The sequence below is a fragment of the Triturus cristatus genome, chromosome 1_1 (assembly GCF_964204655.1).
Source record: "Triturus cristatus chromosome 1_1, aTriCri1.1, whole genome shotgun sequence".
Classification (NCBI taxonomy): domain Eukaryota; kingdom Metazoa; phylum Chordata; class Amphibia; order Caudata; family Salamandridae; genus Triturus; species Triturus cristatus.
The window spans coordinates 1,251,680,530-1,251,703,171 of NC_140579.1; positions in this window are offsets into that span (position 1 = coordinate 1,251,680,530).

Here is a 22,642-nt window from a genome sequence, read left to right on the forward strand (position 1 = left end):
ACCACCTGAATAAAGAATACTTTGTGGTTTATTCTAAGACTTTTTTAATTTTAAAACTGGATCCAAGTATTTTATTCAGAAAAAAATAAAACATTTTTAAGAACTCCCTCAGGCCAGCCGCCTCCTGATGTTGAATCCGCCCTGGTAGTACCATCTTACCAGGGTGGAAGGAGGTGGGAAATTATGAAGCAAGCTACATTATGTGAGTGAGCCTACCTCATCCAATGCTTGGAATTTCCCTCTTTCTGGGAGTTAGAGTTATAGCAGGTAGCTATGAAAACAATTGTGCATGTTTGCTTCTAAACAACCAGTTTTAAGCAAGAACAGGGTGTCACACAAATTTTTGTGTAGTATTTCTATGAGTTAGGGCAGGCGTGAGCCAATAGGGGCCCTTTTTCTCTCTTTTTGTGTGTTTTAGTCGACTAGCAATAGAAAAGTTTTTGCCCCTTCCCACTTTTATCAGGTGTCATGCTTGCCTAGACTGTTTATTATGCACCACAGCATTAGCCCAAATCACAGAGAACCTCAAGGAGCACCCCACCCATCTGGCATAGGCTTCCTGAAATACTTTAATTCTTTGCATTTTAGCCCACCAGTGGGCTAAGGGAAGAAACCACTGTTCGCCACTACTGCAATATTAAGCTATGCGCCACTGCAATGCGAATGAACACCAGTCACAGGACGTTTTTGTTTGCTTTCTGAACAGTGCCTGCAATACTTCCCTCAAAAATCATGGAGAGTTTCACATGTAAAAAATATGAGACCAGTCTCTTGCCCCATCTAGCTGGCAACAAAAGCATTGTTTAGTTACTGCAGTGACCATCTTGTGTAGTCTATGGGGGTATAGAAGGTCAGCCACCTGAACAAGAAAGCCATTCTTTTAAAATTGGTGGCCTACAAAGATTTGTATCCCAGTTCTGCGATATAGGATCACCCTCCCTAGGTAACTGTGCAACCAGTGGCATGAAAGATTTTGGCCGGGATATCCTCTATCAGTCTTGGTATTCATACGCAGAACCCAATAGTAGTTCTCCAAACCCAGGTGCTGGCTTTTGTGTAAAAAGTGCATCACCACATAGAGTTCTGGCCTCAAAACAGGATTAGTTGTAGAAAGTAGGCTAAATAAATGCAGGCTACTAAACATTACACCTCTAGCTTCATCCCCCAGTGCAGGGCTATTTCATCCCACGTTAGGCACCTTTCCCATCGCCTGATGTAGTGAATCCCTTCTGCTCCTAGCGTTCCAAAATGGCAATAGAAAGGACTACGCTGAAGAAATGACAGTCTTCTAGCAAAATAAAGGCATGGCTATTCAGGACACCTCAAACTTCGGAAAATGTCTCTGTATGATGCTCTAGGGTATGAAGTCACATATCTTTGGAAATTTAGCTACTTTAAGTAAAAAAATGGTAGATTGATTCCTGACTCATTCGTCATATGCGTCAGAATAACATTGTCACAAGTATCTACTTTGACTGTTATTCGGGCAATATTGTCTACAAGAGGAGCTTGATAATAAGTTTGATAATGAGGTAAGGCAAGTCCCCCCTGCAATTTTTCTTGCTGCAGTAATGCTATTCTAATCCTGGGCTGCCTAGTATTCCAGATACATTGTTGAAATAATTGGTCTAGTTCCTTGAAATATGATCTATTAATTATAAAAGGGAGCGTGGTGAATAAAAGTAGTGACATATTTATTAAATCCTCCCTGCCAATTAAGGATAGGGGAAGAGAGCTCCAACTGTCCAGAAGTGTTTTAATGTTATCAAAAGTCGCTTTGTAATTTAAATCAAACAATCGGGAATAATCATTAGTTACATGAATGCCAAGATATCTAATGGAGTGGTGAGATTAATATTCGCACTGACGATCGCAAGGAAGATCATTAGCAGATGTGTTGAACAGAAGAATCTCTGTTTTGACCCTATGCCCTCCTAACCCAGCGAATTTCGCATTTGCATTTAATATGTTCTGAATGTTTCCCGTGTAGGGTTTAAGTAAAATATAATGTCATTGGCGAGGACCTTGATTTTAGGCATCCCATTTAATGGTGGAATTATTGTAGCATCATTGCAGATTTTAATTGCGAGTGGTTCAATAAAGATAGTAAACAGTTCTGGGGACATAGAGCAGCTCTGGCCTGTACCCCACATAATTTTTACCACTCCTGCGTCCTTTGTGTTAACGACCACTTCAGCCATTGCCCCTTGATAAAGATTCTGTAGCGTTGTTCAGGAAAGCTAAATTTCCTAAGAATAATAAAACAGTGCACCCCAATTAACCAAATCAAATGCTTTTTTCGCGCCGATCATTTAAATGGAAACCTTGTCCTTATGCTAGAAAATAAAATAATGATTTGAACTAAAAAAGTGTTATTGGTAGATATTTGCCTACCTGTTAAAATAAACGCACTGATCCATGTGTATTAGGCTATTGGCTAGCAGAATAATGTGCAAGGTCCACATTTTCGTAAATAGTTTATAGTCAGAGTTCAGGAAACTATTTGGTCTGTAGGAGATAACATTAATGGTGCACTGATGCTCTTTAAGGAAGCTAACAATGATTGATTCCTTAAAGGATTGGGGAATAACCTTTGTGGTCTTAAACTGATTGAACAGACTAACTAGCAAGGGTAGCAACTCCTTGGCAAAGATTTTAAACACTGTCGCTACTGCAAGCCTTACCATTTAGAATGCTTTTTAAGAGCACACATTGCTTCGGCGACCAATATTTCCTTTGAGACTGCCCCCCCTTTGTTCTCTCACCACTTGCAGCAGAGTAAGGGTCTGAAAGAACTGCTGTAGTCGAGGTCTTGGGACCTCCTCCGTTTTCTCATAAACATTATTGCAATGCTGTACAAAGACCTCGGCAAACTTTATTATTTTTTATTTTTTTATTTTATTTTAGGAGCTTATATAGCGCGCAGCTACCCCCAGCGGGGGTGTCCCGGCACTTGGACAGGCAAAGGAAGGAGTAGACTCAGTGGTTTTAGTTGCTGGAGAAGAGCCAAGTCTTAAGGTCTCGGCGGAAGATGGATTCTGAATTAGCCAATCGCAATGCCAGGGGTAGGCTATTCCACGTTTTGGTGGCAATCACCGCAAAGGCTCTGCCGCCCATTCTAGCGCGTTGAAAGAGGGAGGGGGGATGAGGAGGCGCAGGTGGTTGGATCTAAGAGCGTGGTTAGATTGGGCAAGCCTGAGTCGAGCTCTCAAATAAGCCGGGCCCGTATTCCGTAGTGCTCTAAAGACTAAGACCATTGATTTAAATTGGATGCGTTTAGCCACTGGAAGCCAGTGTAGCTTCTTCAGGTAGGGAGAGATCAAGTGGCAGTAAGGGATATTGTATATCAGCCTAGCTGCCGCATTCTGGTCCATCTGTAAACGTCTGATCAGGTAAGCAGGAGCCCCTACGTACAGACTATTTGTGTAGTCTAAATGGGAGGTGATAAGTGCGTGAATAACGGCCGGCGTGAGTCCTGAGGGAGGAAGGGGAATATTGTTCGGATCATGTGTTGTTTTCCAAAAGAGGCTGCAGATACTTGGTCAATTTGATTTTTACATGAAAGTTCGCTGTTGAATCTGACACCTAGGTTCCTAGCCAATGACACAGGTTCAGGAGGTGGGGACAGTTCTAAAGGCCACCAAAGGGAAGGAGGGGGAGGGTTAGGTTGGTTAAAGAATATCACCTCCGTTTTATCCGAATTAAGCTTGAGGGTGTTGAGGGCTATCCAGGAAGAGATATTGCGCAGGCAACGAAGAAAATTAGAGAAGGTAGCTTAGAGTGGTCCCTGAATGAGAACACGAATTGGGTGTCGTCAGCGTAGGAGATCACACGGACTCCGCAGGCTTCAACTACTTTAGCTGGGGGGATAGGTAAATGTTAAAAAGTAGAGGGCTAAGTGCGGAGCCCTGTATGACACCGCAGTTCAGCGGTTTCTCACTGGAGACAAAAGGCTGCAGGGAGACTTGTTGAGTGCGGTCAGTTAAGAATGATCTGAACCAGGATAGAGGGGGGCCCTGGATCCCGAGGCTGAGTAGTCTCTCTACCAAGATGTCATGGGAGACCGTATCGAATGCCGCAGACAAGTCGAGGAGCACTAGCATAGCTGCCTCTGTGCTAAAGCCGGGTCTGAAGCCAGACTGAGAGTCATGAAGGAGGTGGTTGGCTTCAAGGTAGGTGGCGAGTTGCTCCTGGACTATTTTTTCCAAAACCTTCGCCGGTTTTGGTAGTAAGGAGATGGGGCGATCGTTTTTAAAAACCGAAGGGTCGGAATCAGGTTTACTTAAAATAGGTATTAGCATGGCCTGTTTCCAGGCAGAGGGAAAGATTCCAGACTGTAGTGAGGTGTTCCAAATGGTAATCAGCGGAGAAATAATAACGGGGGCAACTAAGCTAAAGAGCGAAGCCGGGCAGAGGTCCATCGGCGAACCAGATTTACAGGAGAGCCATTTTTGAAGACAGCTTCGTGTGAGATCGGAGCAAAAGAGGTGAATGAGTGGGCATTGGTAGTTCCCATGCTAAGTTCCGGGTGTTGCAAGGAGGGGTCGAAAGTAGAGTAGATGTCAACAATTTTAGCGTCAAAAAAAGTCCAAAAGGCCGCAGCTGAGTTCCCGAATGGGGGGAGTCCTACGGGATAGGGCGTCAGGCTTAACAAAACCTTTTACGATTTTAAAAAGGGATTTACATGAGTTGCTGGCAGAGAATCTTCTTAGCATACTATTCTTTCATTTCAGTGCGTTTTAGTCTGTGGAAGTTCTTGATAGCAGCTCTATAGGTGGCTTTAGCCTCCATACTATAAGTGAGTCTCCAACTTCGCTCCAGTTTTTTGCACTGGCTTTTTGCGGCGCGTAGTGCAGGAGTGAACCATGGGGTGGATGGTTTAAGTCTGGAGGAGACTGATGGTTGGATAGGGACAACTTTGTCAAGTGCAGAGGAGAGTCAGTTGTTGAAGCCGGTAACATCATGATCGAGGTCTCCGCTAATCCGTGGCAGGGAGTTGCCTAGGGCAGAGGCCAGGGTGGAACAGGTGACCTTGCACCAATTTCTGCTATGCGCCCAGGAAGGGGGGGGCTGGCTTGGGGGTTGGATGGAGTTTAAGCTAAAGGTGATCAGGAAATGGTCAGACCAGGGGAGCAGCAGGGGGGTAGCGGTGAGAAGGTTGGAGTTGTTTGTGAACAGCAAATCTAGAGTGTGACCTGCCCGGTGAGTGGGACCCTTTGCGTAAGATTAAGGCCATTCGTAGCTTCTAGAAGTTGGCTAGCTTTAGAGCAGCCAATGTCATCGACGTGAAGGTTAAAGTCGCTGAGAACAGTGAAGGTAAGTATTGTAGAACAGTTATCACACTGAAAGTGAGTTGAAGGATCAGCGAGGTTGTACAGGGATGGGGCAGAGCAGTTGCACCATTTCTCTCTAATAGCCAACAGTTGTGAGGTTGACTAACGAATTAGGACGTCGGGGGGACCGCCTGCAGCATGGCTGGTGCTGGCCACGGAACAGGCGCATACGGGCGCAGACGGGCTTGCCTTGGGCGCCCCTTCGGCGTGCCAGTTGCGCGCCCGCTGCACGCGTCCACTGCGCATCTGTACGGGCATGTCCAGATATAGTGAGGTAAGCTGGAGCGGTAACCTCTCGGTTGGTGTAAGGCGGAAGTGGATCAACTTAACTTCCGGTGGGTGGCACCTCCCTCCAGACAATCGGAACAATCTGTGCTGGACCGGGGAGGAGCGCCGAGCCCAACCGGCAGGTAAGCCAATAGTGGGTGGAGTACAAAAATTTTAAAAGCACACACAGTTAAAATTGCTAATGCGGCGAAAGATATGAATACACATTTTTAAAATAGCAGAAGAGCCCTTTCCCAGGCGCTCTACATGTGAGGAAAATAGTGAGGACTAGAAGAGTGATTTAGTTTTAAAAGAATTATCACCAGAGGCTCAGAGGAGCCCTTTCCCAGGCGCTCCACGAGTAGAGTGACTCAGGAAGTAACTCAGTAAGCCCTAAGCGCGTCCGCAGTAAGCCCTAAGCGCGTCCGCGTCTTGCCACATTTGTCCACTAAGAGGTGGGATCTCTGGGTTTTCAATCCTGGCTATTATCTGTTTGTTATTTTGCAGTCTGGAGGATCAAGCAAGAAACTTGCCAATGTGCTCGATCTCGTCATAAATTGTCTGTTGAAAAGCCTGAAGGCTGTTGATCTCTTCAATTTGAAAAAAATCCACCTCTTTCTTGCCTTAATATTCTTTATAGGCATATTCATATTAGCAGCACTATCCACGCTGCCTGTAGCAAGCAGAGCCAGGGGTTATATTCTTTATTTTAATCAGCCTAATAGGCTATAATGTGCCCGTGAAAGGGTGCCTTGAAGGCCTCCCATATCATTTCACCATCAGCAGTTCCAGGTCTGATCTTCAAATACCCATTGATAAAAGATCTAGGGGGATATTCTCAAGAACGCGTGATCATCATTGCAAAATTAGTTTAATGCAACTTTGCACATCGCAGTCTATTGTGGGAAAATAACACCGTGGTAACGTGGTAGTCCCAAGCCGGCAGTACCATGCGATAGGCTCACGATAACGCATCGAATGTCCGCGATAAAGTCAACGCGCCGACGCAAAAATGCGAAACACGAACGCAAAAAGAAAAACTGTGATGAGGCCAACAGCGATACAAAAGTCAGCAAAAACCAGCGACAGGCCTGCAATTTCCACGCGTCATGCGGGAAAATGCACCATAAAAGCAACAAAAAAAAGGGAGAAAAAAAGAAACTGTGTAGCACCATGGATGCACCCGGACCGAGTGCAGAGGACAATGTGAACCCCACAAGCCCCACAGACCACCAGCAAGGAACCTTGTGGTCGGGGAAGGCCAAGGAGAAGAGGAAGAGGCATATGGGGTGCAGTCAGCAGGAAAACAAGATCAGTGTCATGGAGGTGACAGAACACTAACATCCTCCGAATGTCAATATGACAAACATGAATGCAGTCGGAGTGTCGAGGAAGTCTATGGAGGAGGACAAGAGGCGCTGGCATGATGTGAAAAGCCAAACCAAGCAGAAACCCGCTGGCAACAGGAAGGCAGAAACGGCAACAGGAGGTGGGAGTCCTGCTCCACAGGAGGAGCTGGAGGAAATGGAGGCCACAGTCATCAGGGTGGATACGTTGCAAGGAGTTGGAGTCCGGACACAGCTCGATAGGACCTGACACAACAACAACAGGGTGAGTAACGACCAGGGCCTGGGGGTACGGGGGGAGATGGGCACAATGGCACACATGCACAACAATGTGTAGCACACTGCACACCAACAATTACCCTGGATCATGTCCCTTATCCCTGTGGCACACTGCAGCACACACACATAGCAATAACAGCACATCCGACGACAATGTGGCACAAAGTGCAAAACCGACACTGCAGAACAGAGGACACAACTGGGTCTGCTGTTGCACAGAAACAGGCCAATCACATCTAACATAGCAGGAAATTGTGAGAAGGAAATCCACGTGTACAACCACACATCCGTCATGTAGACCAAATGTCCACTGTCCTGCATCATATATACAGCACCTCCCAAACAGTCACAATGTACATTGTCATACAGTCTGCCTGTAAACTAGAACAATGCGCCAATATACATGTCAACACAATGTCAACATGCATCTCCCCTTCACATTGCAGAGGGACAAACCACACCTCCTGCAGAGCAGATCAGACCACTCATCAGAGATGCTGTAGAGGGCCACCACACCTTCGACACCGACGCCCTACAACAGCCCATGGGCATCTCAGGCAACCACCCCCCCGGAGCAGGGCACCCACGCTACACAGAGGAGAACCCAGCCCCTGCAAAGAACACACAGCATGAAGAACCCGCCACCACGGCTGGCTCCCAACACTTCACCTAGGCACACATCGCATTCCAATGTCAGGTGTCAGAATGCCATAAGAAGGTGGCCGAACAGGTGCGGTGGGGTCAGAGCTCATGGAAGCCAAAGTAGATCACATACATGGGTGTTCAAGTCCCATCAGGGACCACATACACCCACAAAGGAGACCCACACCGCGACAGATACACATGCATTTGCACATTTCCTGCAATAAACCATGCCCAGAGCCCCGGAATCATCATTCACACCCCCATGCTGGACCTCTGTACTACGGCCCAGTCCACTCCTCTTACATTTTGAGTGACTGACGACAAAGCTACATGTCCAAGGTCTTACCCACTGCCAGCGGTGAAATTGTTGCGTCCACTGTACACAGCACAATGTAATGTTGTAGGCCCTTGGGCCCTCATGCATACATCATGACCACACGGACTCACGCAGATAGTTTGTGGAACTGGCTACAGGCACGTGCACCCGGCCCTTTTATTGGCAGGGTCACTTGTACAGTGACGCCTGTGCTGGATGGGTGTGGGGTGAGTGTAAGTCAGCCCGCACGGATTGGTTGGTGCTGGCAACAACTTGAACAGTGAACACCATTAAAACGTAAACAGAAAACACCAGCATTACAGAGACAACAGCGGAGCATCATGGTGGTAGTCGAAGCAAGTACAGAGGTCACCCAATCGGCAAACAGAAGTGTCTGTGAGTTGCAGTGCACAGAAGGTTGGGACACTAGAGCTGAGCATGCTCATGTGAAGAAAATGTCTAGGATTGTGTCCCTTTGGGTTATTCCTGATGCAGCTGCAGTGGGGTGTGTTACACATGCATCATCTTCCTCATCATCGTCCCAGGTCTCCCACACTGCCTGAGGTGACATTGCTGCGTGAGCTCACCACAGCACACAACTCCTTCAAAAATGGTCCATGACTCGTGGTGCACTGAGTCAGTGGCACCTGGAGTGCTGAGCTGGGTATCAGGCAGATGATGGCATCCACGACAGGTGTGAGCAACTAACTTAGTCTGCCAGTACAGCTGCTTCGACTCTGACAGTTGGCATTTGGAGGTGGTTCTGGCAGTGGTGGAGTGTGCCTCCTGCGGTGATGCGACGTCCGGGCCGGTCAGTACTCGATTTGATGTGTGAGCCCTAGTGGACCGCAGTTGAGGTCAGAGGCAGTGGACAGCGCAGGGCCACAAACACATGGCGTTGATGACCCCAAGGCCGTCGTCTCAGAGGCCATCTAATTTCTCACCGGAAGGGTCCCTGACTTGAGCTGCACAGAGTTAGTGGCCCCGATGCACTGCAGCCGGCACAGGCACACCGCCACAGGACGGTGACTTGCGGTGCAGTGAGATGGGCCACGCGAGGTGAGCGGGTCCTCATTGATGTCCGAGGTGAATGTGGAGGAGGGTTGCGGGGGACAGTGGAAGGTGTACTCCAGGGCATGATGCAGAGGGCAGAAGCCATCCGAAAGCAGCAAATTGAGGAGTGGAATGCTACAGCCTCATTTTCACCCTAAAATCAGTATCACCAACATGATGATGAAGACAACCCCTAGTCCATTGACTCAGTTGCCACCAAAGTTCAACCAGAAAGTGTCCATGGCTATCGAGGAGCAGACTCAGTGGCACCGGACCTGAAGGCGTATGCGGTCTGCGATGAGGACAGTGCAATGATTTCACAGCTGCCATAAATAAATCAAGACTGAGTTCCCATTGTGTGACCTACTCAATCGCAGTGTAGGGAGGAGGCAGTGAACAACAGGGGCCCACAGCCACGTGTCGTTGGCTCACGATGCACAGAGTTAGTGACACCAGAGCAGTTGTTGGCAGTGTTCGATCACTTCAGTAACGAGGATCCTTTTTTCCTCCGGACTGAACCACGTCGTCCTCTTACTCCTCTCCATGCGTTCAATGATATGAACTCTGCCGTACACAAATCAAGACTCAGTTCCAACTGTGTGACCTACTTGACTGCAGTGTGGACCAAGGGCAGTAGTCCGCGAGGGCCCACAGACACCTGTGGTTAGAATGCCATACACAGACTTGGTGGCACCACATCGAAGGGAGTATAGTGCCATCAAATCAGCCATTAATATGTACTCTGCCACTGTGTAATCAAGACTTAGTTCCAAATGTGTGACCTACTTGTCCACTGTGTATGCTGGTGGAGTACGTCAACGAGAATGGAGGACTGCGGGCCTTGCTCAAGGAGGCCGTGATGGTCTGAGCAGGCTGCCAAGGTTGCGGGCCTCGGGCTTGTAGGTTGCATCGGCACGTGGTGGGCCCTCCTTGACACACGTCGGTGTCGGCCTGTGAGCAGTGAGGTCTGGCTGCACAGGGGCGGGCAAGACGGGTTCGGGGACCAGCGGCCTGGGGTACAGCAGGTGCACAGGATCGCAGGCAACTCCAGTCACGACGACGGCGTTGGCCTCGTGGCGAGGTAAGAGGCGCCACCCTAGCAGAGACATTGGGCATTCCGGAAGAGAACCACGCCCAGGGCTACATGCTTTTTATTCACACCCCTACGCTGGCCTGGTGTACGCCGGGCCAGCCCACTCCGCTCATGCTTACAGGGGGGGGCGTAACAGACTACATTTCCATGATCTTCCCCACTGGCTGGGGTGACATGGTTGCGTCCACTGTTGACTACACTCCATACACCAGCAGTGTATGTCGACATGGATATGGGTGTGGTCTGCATACTGCAGTCTGTCCAGCACATCTCCGCCACACTTGGCATTGTGTACATTCTCATTCATGGGTCACTTGCCTCGTTCGCACATGCCCACCTCTCCCCCCATTCTGCTATTGTGTGGCTGATGTGCCATACCATTGAAGGCTCATGTACATGGCTAGCCCAGGTTGCCACAGTAAGTTGTGCTGTCGTGTCTGGTGGGCAGGCATGTTGTTGGGCATGTTGTATGTGAGTTTGTAACGTGTGCATTACCGGTGTTGTGAGTTGCATGGTTGTGGAATTGAGGTGTGTGGTGTGCACATTTAGCACTTACCGACGAGCAGTGCAGTTCCATGGGTGCCATCCTGGTAGCACTGGTTGATGGCGGTCTGTCGGTAGAAGTGGCATCATACACACTGCCTGGGTAGTTGGCAACGATGTTGGTGGCGATTCCCCGGTGGTCAACTGTTGCCTCCACATTGATGGAATGCATGTGTGTTCTGTTGCGGTAATTGTGTGCAGTGTCACTAGGGGGCACAAGTAGGACCGTTTTGCAGTCATTTGCCCCCGCACACGTGCGTGAAGCCAGCTTTGGCGTAGATGCCTTGCTTGGTCTCCAGCTGTTCCTGTGCAGTGTGAGGGGAGTATAGGTACTGGGGTACCAAGCTGATGATGGCATCCAAGACAGTTGTTATGAACTTTGATGGAGCTGGCTGTGAGACTCCTCCGAATCTGGTGGTTGTTGGTTGGAAGGTCCCTGAGGCCAACATGTGCAGCATAGCCAGCAGCTTTGTCTGAGGTGGGATGTTGGTTGTCCGCTGTGTTGGTACCATCAGCCTGTGGGCAATGGTGGTCAGGATGCGTAGGATGGTTGTCCTTTTGTGCCTGTAGTGGGCAATGGTAATCTCTGGTGTTGGGTCTGTGAGGTTGGTACATTTTCTGAAGGTCTGCTGTCTTGGTCTGCGCTGCCTCTGTGGTGGTCTGGGGGAGCAGGAGGGAATGGGGGGGGTGGCGGTCCTGGGTGTGGTGGTGGGGGGTGTTGTGTCCCTGTTGGGGCTCCGCGCTGCATGATCAGTGGCTCCATGGCATCTGTTGGTCTTCAGGTGTGGCTGTGGTCTGGGCTCCCTTTTCTGTTGCAGTTGTCGTCTGACTTTGCACCAGGTCAGAGCAGGGGTTAATTTTCTGCTGCTAACGTGCCTTATTGCATGTTTTGAGATCTTATCGCCGATCGGGCTGGTCGTTGAGAAAGTTTAGGTGTGGTGTTGTCGCGGCCATTTGCTTGGGAACGCCTACTCTGCATCTCATTAGCGAAAGTTGTCGGGGTCATCTGTGGCGATGTTTTTTTAGGATGCTGTCGCAGGAAAACTGGTGATATCGGCTGTTAGCACCAGCTTGTGAATGAGGCGATACATTTATTGCGAGTTTGGCTGCGCTAATGTCCTGATAACTCGGCAATAGGTCCTTGAGAATATGCCGCCTAGTATTTTCTAGCCAGATGGCACCCGAGAACAAAGCAAGATTGAATTGCAATATTGTTCAATCTTTTGGCTGGATGCTTAGCTGAAATTGAATCGAAACTACAGAGTGGTCGGAAAAAGCATTGGCCGTAATGTTAGTGACATGGCATTGGATCGCCCTGTTGATGAGAAATAAATCTATGCAGGATGCCACGGAAAATTGTCATGAATAACAGGTGTATTACTTGAGCTTTGGATGCTCGACCCACCATGTGTCTATTAGCAAAAGATCATGCTTTACTGCAGTAAGAAATATAAGCTTACAAGTTACTCTGGGTGACGAACTTCGCTCCGCCAGCAGAGTATGCTTAGTTTTGCCAACTCCGCGCTCCACTGGGAATGCGGAGTTTGGGCAAAAACTTCGACTCCATGGTGTAGAGGAGTTTGCCCCTGTGGCACCCACCCAAGGGAAGGAGTAAGGGACCAGCACTTACCTGGTCTGGCGTTCTCTGCCATGCACGGGCTGCCCTCCTCCTCACCGTGGTCTAGTCGCCATCCTCGCCGGTGACTAATTTAGCAAACCCCTACGTTGTACATCTTGCGAGGACTGTGCATGCCAGACCAGGTAAGTGCTCTGCCTCCAATGCAGTAGGATGGTGTGGAGCGGAGTTTTTAGGCAACTCCGTGGAACTCTGCGTAGTGGCACTCCACCAACACCGCCCACCCTTACTTACAAGGCTTTAGATGTTTTTTCACCCTATTTGATGTGTCAAGACTGAGATCTAGAATGAAGTTGAAATCTCCCCCTGACCATTCAGCAGCCAATGCTAGATTGTGTAATTGTACTAGTGGTTCCATGTCATCACTGATGGGTCCGTAATAGTTAATCAGATTTAGCAGATGCTCTTTAATGGCCACCTTAATGCACAACCAACAGCCTTTAACATACCTAAAGACGTCACATATTTGCCCATCTATTCTATTGGCCAGGAAAATTGCGACCCTCCTTATGGCAGCCCTGCCAAAGCATAGAACGATTGGGAGTATCTCTTAGAGACAAAGGGCTGAGGAAGATTGTCTTTAAGTGAGTTTCTTGGAGCAAAATCAGTTCTGGCTTAAATATTGACAATCAGCTCATCATGAAGTGTGCTTTATGCTTATTTAGCAACCCATTGATGTTGCATGAAGTAATATCATTTTTTCGTGTCATGGAAAATATCCATGCTCAATCTGAAGTTTTTTCCTAAATGTTGCCACTGTTTTGGGTCCCCCCCATAATAAACAAGAAAATGCGTGGTTATGTAGCTGCTCATTTTTTCTGCTTGTGACTCACCCTGACATCAACCCTCCGCCCCATCCCATTTGAAAGAGAGGTATGCCCATTATCCTCCACATCAGCCCAACATGGTTGCTATGGTGCCCTGACATTGCACCTGTCTGCCTTCCCGGTGACACATCTCTCCATGGGATGGATAACACTTAGATAATTAAGTAGTGATTCCATGTGTATTCTTCAGTATTATACTTACCTTTGTCAACAGCCTTGAAAAAGTCATCAACACGATGAAACAATTGTCGGCTGTGTGCGCCTTCTATCTACCTACGCATCAACAGACCATCAGGCTTTAAATACTGTTTATATTTGGATTCTTGTTTAAATTTATGCTGTTTTGGAGTGTCATTCAAATTAAAATTGATCTGCAATAGTGGTGGATCAAAACAACTTTATTGTTGTGCTCTGAAATGTTGAAAACAATCATGAGGCGGTGGACACAAACATCTAGGTTTTAGGCATTCCTCTGTCTTCCACTGATCTGGGGGCATAGGAAGGGGTAGGCCGTTTAACCAGGGACACTCAGTTAAGAAGTACAGGCACATGTTATCAACTCCTCGAGGCAGAATACCTCCAATACTTCAGCAAGGCACCTGGCAGGTCTCCACCAAGTATCCTTTCTGTATTACAGGCAATGCCTTCGGCCGCCGCCACCATAATGAAGAAAGAAACCAACTTGCTTCTGGCGCTATTGCAGTTACTGCAGGGGCCCCAGTGATGTCATGGCCTTAGGTGTTGTGCCAGGCAGTGAACTTCTCAATCCACCGTGTTACAGCCACAGGAACCTGCTCCAGCGTTCCCTCCCAGAAACACCATCGGCCGCGTCATCTCGTGAGAAGGAAGGTCCAATAGCATGTCAGCAATGAGTCATGTGGGCTGTGTGCAGCACACATAGAAACAGCAAAACACCATGAATGATTGTTTATGTGCAGGAAGGTGTTCTTTCCTGCTCATAAACAATCATAAGAAAAATTACGATTTGTAACTTCTATGTGTGCTGCACAATGCAGCACATATAGGAGCTACAAATCGCCATTTGGGATTGTTTATGTGCAGGAAGGGACACCTTCCTGCACATAAACAATCATTCCCCCCAATGCAGGCACCCTTGCAAGGGTGCCTGCGGTGGCGCTAGGCAGTTTAACTTGGGGCCAGTGCTAGGGGAAACGGAAGGGTGCACTGTATCCTTGTAAATACAGTGCATCCCAGAGGTTTCCAAATGGTGGAGTGTGGCATTAGCATGTTTTGCTTAACGCCACGCTCTATCATTCGGTTGTACTTATGTCCCTGAGTCCCTATACATTCAACGGTACAATCTTAACCATAGAAGGAAAAGTATGTAAACTAATTCACCTCCTGGTAACTCCTGATATATGTTCCAGAGCAACCTTTCTTTCCATGTGGGAAGAAGATTGAAGTGATTCGGTATATATTGACATTTATCATCATCTCTTCCTTAGTACCCTCCCAACTCCCTATAATAGAGAGTAAGTAAGTAAAAATAGCATACATAGAACAAAAGCTAAAACATCTCATAGTGCATCAGAGGTCTCTGTCCAAATTTCAGGATCTCCTCCCTCACTTCAGGGGGTAAATCTTGCACAAGCATTGAGTGATGGTCTTATTAGTCCAATGTGCAAGGGGATCCCAGCAGGTTCAGTATCTCTTGCTGACTTATTTGATCACACAACTTTAACAGACAAAGACGTTTTCACATTTTAGGGTGGGAGTCATCTTTTTTTATTGCAGGAGACCCTAATATTTATGGGTTGCCATCTCCTGCCTCAACTCCCATAGGGTGTCTGGCCCTCCGAGGGCCTCTTCGCCTCTGTACTCATGGCAGTTGCCAAATAGATGTTCAGTAAGGCATGTCAGCAGTGCCCATTTGATAGTTCTCTCCATGGCTTTATGATGAGTCTTTGAGCCTTAATTCAAGTACTCTGGCTGCTGTTTCTGGATCTGCAAATTATTGAGGTTGAGTTTTCAGTTCAAAGGTGATGGCAAATGGATGCAGCCGGCTATAGCGTATTTTGTTTTGTTTGAAGCGGTCTGTCATGGGGTGCCATAGCTGGTGTTAGAGCAATGTCACTGGGGTGATATCCTGGAAGATTGAACATTTATTGTCATCATGCTCTTTCACTTCTTTGATTCTGACTGTGTCAAGATGGTCTCATTGCACTCGTATGCATGTTACTTAGCTAGGATATCACAAGGTCTATTTGTTTCTTCTGTGTGACTCAGGCTGACACGGTGTATTTGTTCCAGTTAAATCTTTATGGGATCAATCCTGGCAATGGTGGTGAAAAGGCCTTTGCTGAAGTTCACCAAGTCTGAGCCCTCTTCTCTCTCTTTATGCCTCTGATGCACAGACTCTCTCTCCTAGAATGATTGTCTAGCTTTTCATTTTTTCTTGGCTTAGCTTTGTACTGTGCATGTAAGGATGTTCCTTTATCAATGAGAGTGGAACTTTTGGCCTGCAACACCATGAATTGGTTATTTGCCTCAATCACACTGGAACCTGCTTAATCTACATTGATTCTGAGCATTGCAATCTCCTTTCCTAGTTGTGATTTCAAAACTTAGAGTGCTCTAGAAAGGTCTGCCTTAAGTTCTTCTTGCAATTCATTCAGTCTTTAAAGTTTATAGGCTAGCTAACAGTTTTGCCTTTGTGAGTGCCATTGTCATGGCACCTCTATCCCTCAATCTTTTGGACAATCTGGGGTATTCTTGCCCTGTGCGTACACAGTTATTTTCTTTTAAATATTTGTTTATTGGCATTTATAAGAAACACCCAAAGGTGTAGAGCAGACATATAAAGTAACAACATCCATCCAAGATTACAGTTTCAATATGATCAATATGAATTGAGACAGTGGTCAGCTATATCAAATTCCAGTTCGGTTAACGTGCAGACCACAAATTGCCATTGTCTTTACTGATTCTACCGTCTGAACCAAGGGTGAGTCATGGAATAAAGTAAAGGAAGAATTATTGTGATGCCTGATAAATGTCCAATAATATAACAGAAAGAAAAAAGGAGAGAGAGAAAAAAAAAAGTAAAAAGCACAGGTTTACCTACTCAGGCAAATGATCACTATCACTAGTTAATACAGGTAAGGCCCAGCCACCAATATGACAGTCAGGGGTAATGGGCAGCAGGCAGCTTTTATGGTGCCCCACTATGAGACCCCCATCAATGGAGACTTAGCTTTTACAGCAACCCGAGGGATGAGTGTTTTGGCCTCAACCTTTTTACAAACCAGAGAGACTTGATGACTTCAGTTAAGGTGTCTCCCAATTCCATGTGTGTCATCGTCTCCAGGTGGATACCTATTGGGGATAATCTCACCCTCCTCTGTGAGTCCTGTGTGGTCTTCTGTGTCATCTCCCTGCTCTCCCTCCAGGTGCTCCCATGCCTCTAACACCTCTGTCCAGAGCCTCGGTACCCCTCTAGCCTCCTCTCTGAGTAGGGCCCTCTCCTCTGCTCTTGTCCATAGGGTCACATCCGCCCTCCAGGTTCCCACTCCTGGGCTGGTGATGAATTTTCAGATTTTTATCTTTTGGACAACACTAGGGTGCCAGGTCTACAAATCTAGTGCCCACTTTTTGTGTATGTGGCCACAGTATGCTGGCCTCAAGGGAACAAGGAAGAAAGTGTCCCAGCATTGCATTTAGGGTGTCCATCACAGCGTCCCAAAATGTGCGCATTCGGGGGAAGTACCACGTCATGTGGACATAATCTGTATCTGAGTGTTCGCACCACGGGCAAAGACGCAATTCCCCCCACAAAGCACCTGAATTCTGTGAGGAGTCATACTCGTCATGTGCACATAATTAAATTGAGTATACTTCAGTCACATATTTCTGGAGACCGTTTTATGGGGTATGCCAATATTCTACACCACACCAAGTCTGTACGGTCTTGTCCCTGAATCCTCTCTCATCGACCACACAGCACAGACAGGGGTCTTCGGACCATCTCAGAGAGAGAGTGATAAAATGGTGTTACCAGATGTCTGGTGGTACCCTGGGAAACCAATAATTGCAATACTGTATGAGTCACGGGTTCATCCCATCCCCCAGTCCACAGGTCCTAAAGGTCAACGTCAATGCCATTAATGAGGAATTGTCTTGGAGGTAGGTCATATTGGGTTACCAAGTCCTCCAAGGGAAATAATGTACCCTGTGTATAACAGTCTCCTACTGTCAACAACCCGGCATCTGTCGAAGCCAACAACTGGACTGCTGTAAAAAAGGAGAGGGGATCACCATGTGGGAAACCCACCAATGGGAACACTGTTGCGAATAGCGGTGTTCCCATGGTTCTCAGTACGCATAGTCTCCAGCATTTTAGTGCCTCTGTCAACAATACTCCTGTACATGGAATCTCTACTGCCGAGCAAAGTAGTATTGCTAGTAAAACACTCAAGTGAGAGGATTGTCCCACAAATCCCAGCTCCTCTTGGTGGGCTCCATCGAACTACAGTGTGATCCACTGAAGCTGTGTGGCCAAAATGTACAGTTTATAGTCTGGAGTGCCTCTCTCGTCAGGGGAGTGCCGGAGTACATCCAGGGACACTCTGTGGCGTCCCCAGTCCCATATCAATTCCCTCAGGAAAGTGTCCAGTTGCCTGAACCAAGAAATTGGTATCCCCACCGGGAGGTTGAATAAGAAATAGAGCAATACTGGGAGCATAACCATCTTAGACATTGAAATCCTGGCCATGATTAGCGACTTAAGAGAACACCAGAAGGGGATACAGTACCTGAGGAATTGGAGGGCCTTCCCAAAATTGCCTTCTTTTAAATCTTCCAGGAAATGGAAGATGTGAACCGCCAATTAGCCAAATGAGGAAGGTGGCCATGCCAGTTCAAAAGGCAGATCTAAAGGCCACTGGGCAGCTGCATACTAGGGGAACTCATGGGTCCTGGCTCTATTAACCCAGAAGCCTGAGATGCTCTCAAACTCCCCCTGAAGGCTCAAAGCCACCACAGAACCTGTGGGTCCATCCCTCAGGATAATGAGAATGTCATCAGCATAAAGGGAGATAATATGGTCCTGTCCATCAATGTTGACTCCTGTGCCCTTGCCTTCCAGCCGAAAGAGCTCCACCAGTGGTTCAATGGCCAAGGCGAAGAGGAGAGGGGAAAGTGGGCACCCCTGCCTGATGCCCCTGTACACAATATACTGCATGGAGAGGGTGGTATCCATCTCCCAGTCCCATCTGCTGCATAACCTCGAGCAGGAAGTCCCAAGGTACTGTATCGAAGGCTTTTTCGAGATCAACTGGCATCAGCATAGCACGTGGGTGTGATTGGGCCTCCGGTGGTACAGGACATGTTACAACCTTCTGTTCAGAGAGGTGTTGTGGGCCAGTATGAAGCTGTTCTGGTCACTATGGATTAATGTGGGCATGTGAAGGAGTAACCTAAGGGCTAATACTTTACTGATGATTTTAAAATCCATGTTTAACATGGAGAGTGCATAAAACTCCATAGTCAGGGCCCCTTGGGTCTTGGTCTTAGGAAAGGGGATCACAACTGGTCCCTAGTGGATTTGGGGAGAGTCCCTAGCCTCAGGGACACTGCATGGAGAGTCTCCAATCTCAGGATCAGTGTCCCAGAAAAAGCAGAATAAAGCTCTGCAGGGAGGCCATCTGGGCCCGGAGGTTTCCCTGTAGCCATATCCTTGATGGTAGCCCTGATCTCTTGTACTGAAATTCGAACCCCCAGGTCATCCTGGCTCTCCCTGGAAGTTCCCACAATGGTAGTCTGGCCAAGAAAGTAGCCCCAACTCGGAGCAGCTCTGGTCTATTATGTAACATTTCATAATATTCATGGAATATGGTATTAATGTCATCAAGGGAGTAGAGTGACCGTCCGTACTCCATCTGGATGTGTGTTATGGAGATCCCCTTGATTCCAGGTTGAGAAAGACAGGCCAGTGGTCTGCCCGGCCACCCTTCCTCCTCATGTGCTCTAGAAACATAGCTTTTACAATCGTGGCAGCGTAGCACTGTGTTGTTTCCAGACCTCCTTAAGCATGCCTAATGCCATTGCATCTGTACCAAGAGCATTGTCCAGGCCATGCAGTCTGCCATCTAGGGTCCGAAGTTCCCCATTCAGCTCCCTCTGGACACTTCTAGAGTGACCTAAGCTATGGCCCGAACTACCACCATAAAGGCTTCCCAGTCAACTAAACCTGAGGATGCAGATTCTTGATTAAGAACAAAATAGCCAGAAACTGCCTCCCCCAGGAAGTCCAGGAAGCAAGTATCTTCCAGGGATAACGTATTGAGTTGCCATGTCGGAATCTGTTGGAAAATGGCCCTTTCTGCAGGGTCATCCCTAAGATTTTTGCCTTCCTCCTGGATTTTTCCTAACCTGTTTTTGTTGGCTTTATGACTCTGGGCACTTTACCACTGCTGATCAGTGCTAAAGTGCATATGCTCTCCCTTTGTAAATATGACTATGTGAATTGGTATATCCCTGATTGGCTTATTTGGTTTACCTGTTAGTCCCTAGTAGCGTGGCCTGTGTGTGCCCAGGGATGGCAACCCAAATGCTGCTGGTGGGCCTGCAGCGCTGGTTTGCGCCACCCACAGAAGCAGCTTGTAAAGTGTGTCTCAGACCTGCCACTGCTGTGTCTGTGTGCAGTCCAGAACTGCCATCTTGGCTGTGAAGTGCACCCACTTCCCAGTCCCTGAACCTTCCCTTGGCATCTTGTGAGTCACCCCTATGGTAGGGTGCATTGTATGGGTAAGGTAGGACTGCCCTGGTAGTGAATTACACCCAATTTCGTTTTTCACTACTGTAAGGCTACCTGTTCTCCATAGGCCAGAATGGGCAGTTTGACTATTACATTCTATAGTCCTAACTGACCCAAAGAACATGGTAGAAAAACGAATTTAGTATGCCAGAGCTCAGAATATTAAAATACATCTTTTAGTGAAGTTTATTTTTATATTCTGTGTTTGAAAATACCACTTTTAGAAAGTAGGTGTTTTCTTACCTAAGCCTTCCAGTGTGCTCTGCTGTTATGTGTATTGGCTGTCTGGTTCTGGAGTGACAGGGCTGGGGAATTCCAGGAGACAGGGTGAGGTGTCCCAGTGGTGAATAGAGAGATCTAGATGGGTGGGAGGAGTTGCACCTGGGACCTGAATAGGGCTGTGCCTTCTCTCCACAATGCTGGCTCCACCTCCTGCAGCTCCACCTCCTGCAGCCTGGTAAACAAAGTGCTCCAGGACTGAGCAGAACTAATTCTGGCTGGGTTCAGTGGCTTGTGACTCTTTAGAACAAAGACTTTTCGGGTATAAATATCTGTGCTGAAACCCCTACAATTTGTAATGCTCCTGGACAACAAGAACCTCTGTCCGTGTAACTGAAGGAATCTGCAGGAGAAGGACTGTCCTTGTGCTTGTGTGCTGTTTCTTGGACTGACCTGCAGTGGTTACTACTGGACTTGGAAGAAGAGGAAAAGGACTTTGAAGGAGCTTTTATTTTTTGCTACAGCAATCACCCAAGGGCTAGAAGAGAGCTAGCCTCCTGCAGGAGTCTCAGGCACACCAGACCCCACCACCAGCCTCCTGTTTCCTCCCAGCGAGGATTTCTATCTGCATGTGAGGCTCCTGTGAGTTCCAGGGCCTCTAGTTCTACTGTGGAGAAGAGAGTGCTGAAAATTGTCGCTAACGCCCGTTAGCGAGCCGCTGCAGCTGAAGAGCGTAAGAAAAATCGTCGTGCTGCTGCCGCCGAGTGCTCGCTACCGGAGATCATCGCATCACCTGTCTGCGGGCTGCCAAATGCTCGCTAACCCGAAGATTATCGCATTACATGTTTGCGGGCCTGAATGCGCTTGCTAACCACAGATCATCGCATCACCTGTCTGCGGGCTGCCGAATGCTCGCTAACCCGAAGATTATCGCATTGCATGTTTGCGGGCCTGAAAGCGCTCGCTAACCAAAGATCATCGCATCGAGTTCATTGCTTCACGACATCGCAGAGCGGACGCCGAGCGTTCGCCATTTTCATCGCATCGCACCAGGATTGTCGCTCCCTCGCAGAGCGCCATTTTCTTTCATGGCAACAAGATCGCACCCGCAACAGGCTCGGCGCATCATCCTCCCTTCGCGGCAAGGATTTTATTGCATCGCCGGCTTAGCGTGCATAAGTTTGTTGCTTTGTCCTGCACACAAATCAGCGCATCATCCTCCCTTGCGGCAAGGATTCAACGCATCACTGGGTAGCGTGAGGAAAATCATCGCTACAACTCCTTAGCGACATTTTTGTTGTTTTGCTACAGAATCCAGGTATCTTGTGAGTGAAAGGGTCCCAGAGACCACTGCCTTGAACTGAACTCCTCTTTGCACACCTTGAACTATTTTTGCAGTATTTTAAGAGTAACCCTATTTTTCTAGTATTGTGGATTTTTACTGTTATTGGTCTTGTGTGAAGTCTATATATAAAGATACTTATTTTTATAACTACTTGAGTGGTGTCCCTTTGTAGTGTTCTTCACTGTGTTACTGTGTATGGTCATAAATGCTTCACACACTGCCTCTGAGGTAAGCCTAGCTGCTCATGCTACGTTACCACAAGGTTGAGCAGAGGTTATCAAAGGGTGTAGTCTGCTTACTCTGACTTAGAAAAGAGGGTCCCTACTTGGACAGTGGCCAGCCATTGCCAACTAGAGACCCCCATTTCTAACAGAATCCATTGGTGTTCCCCCACCAGCCAGAGACCTAGCAGGACAGGGCTGTGTTCTGAAAGGGTACGTCTAGATAGTTGGTACGCAGTACGTACTGGCTGAGTCCACGGGAGCAGAAAAATCTGTCTATCCATTTCTTAAGTCTGCAGATATGAAGGAATCGTTCTGTTGCCTCCCTTGTTGTGTCCTCCAGACATCTGTGATGTCCCAGTGTCTGATCCAGTACTTAAGCCCTTCAGCCAACCTGTGGGTGAGTGCTCCCAGTATGGGGCATTGAACGGTCCAGCAGTATATCCGACACACAGTTGAATTTGCTTCTTATCCTTTCTCCTTTCCCTGTTGGGTTCCCCCTGGGATCTTCGCTAAGTCCGACACTGTTCAACATTTATGTCACAACCTTGACTGATCTAATTAGATCATTTGAGTTTTTGCTCACGTGCTATGATGACGACACTCAGATCGTGGTTTCCTTGACCAAAGATGAGCAGAATACTTGCATGAGATTCTATGACTTCATGCGAGCAGTCAGTGACTGATTAACAAATAGCTGCCAGAAGCTTAAGTCTGCAAAAACTGAAGTCCTATTATTTGGAA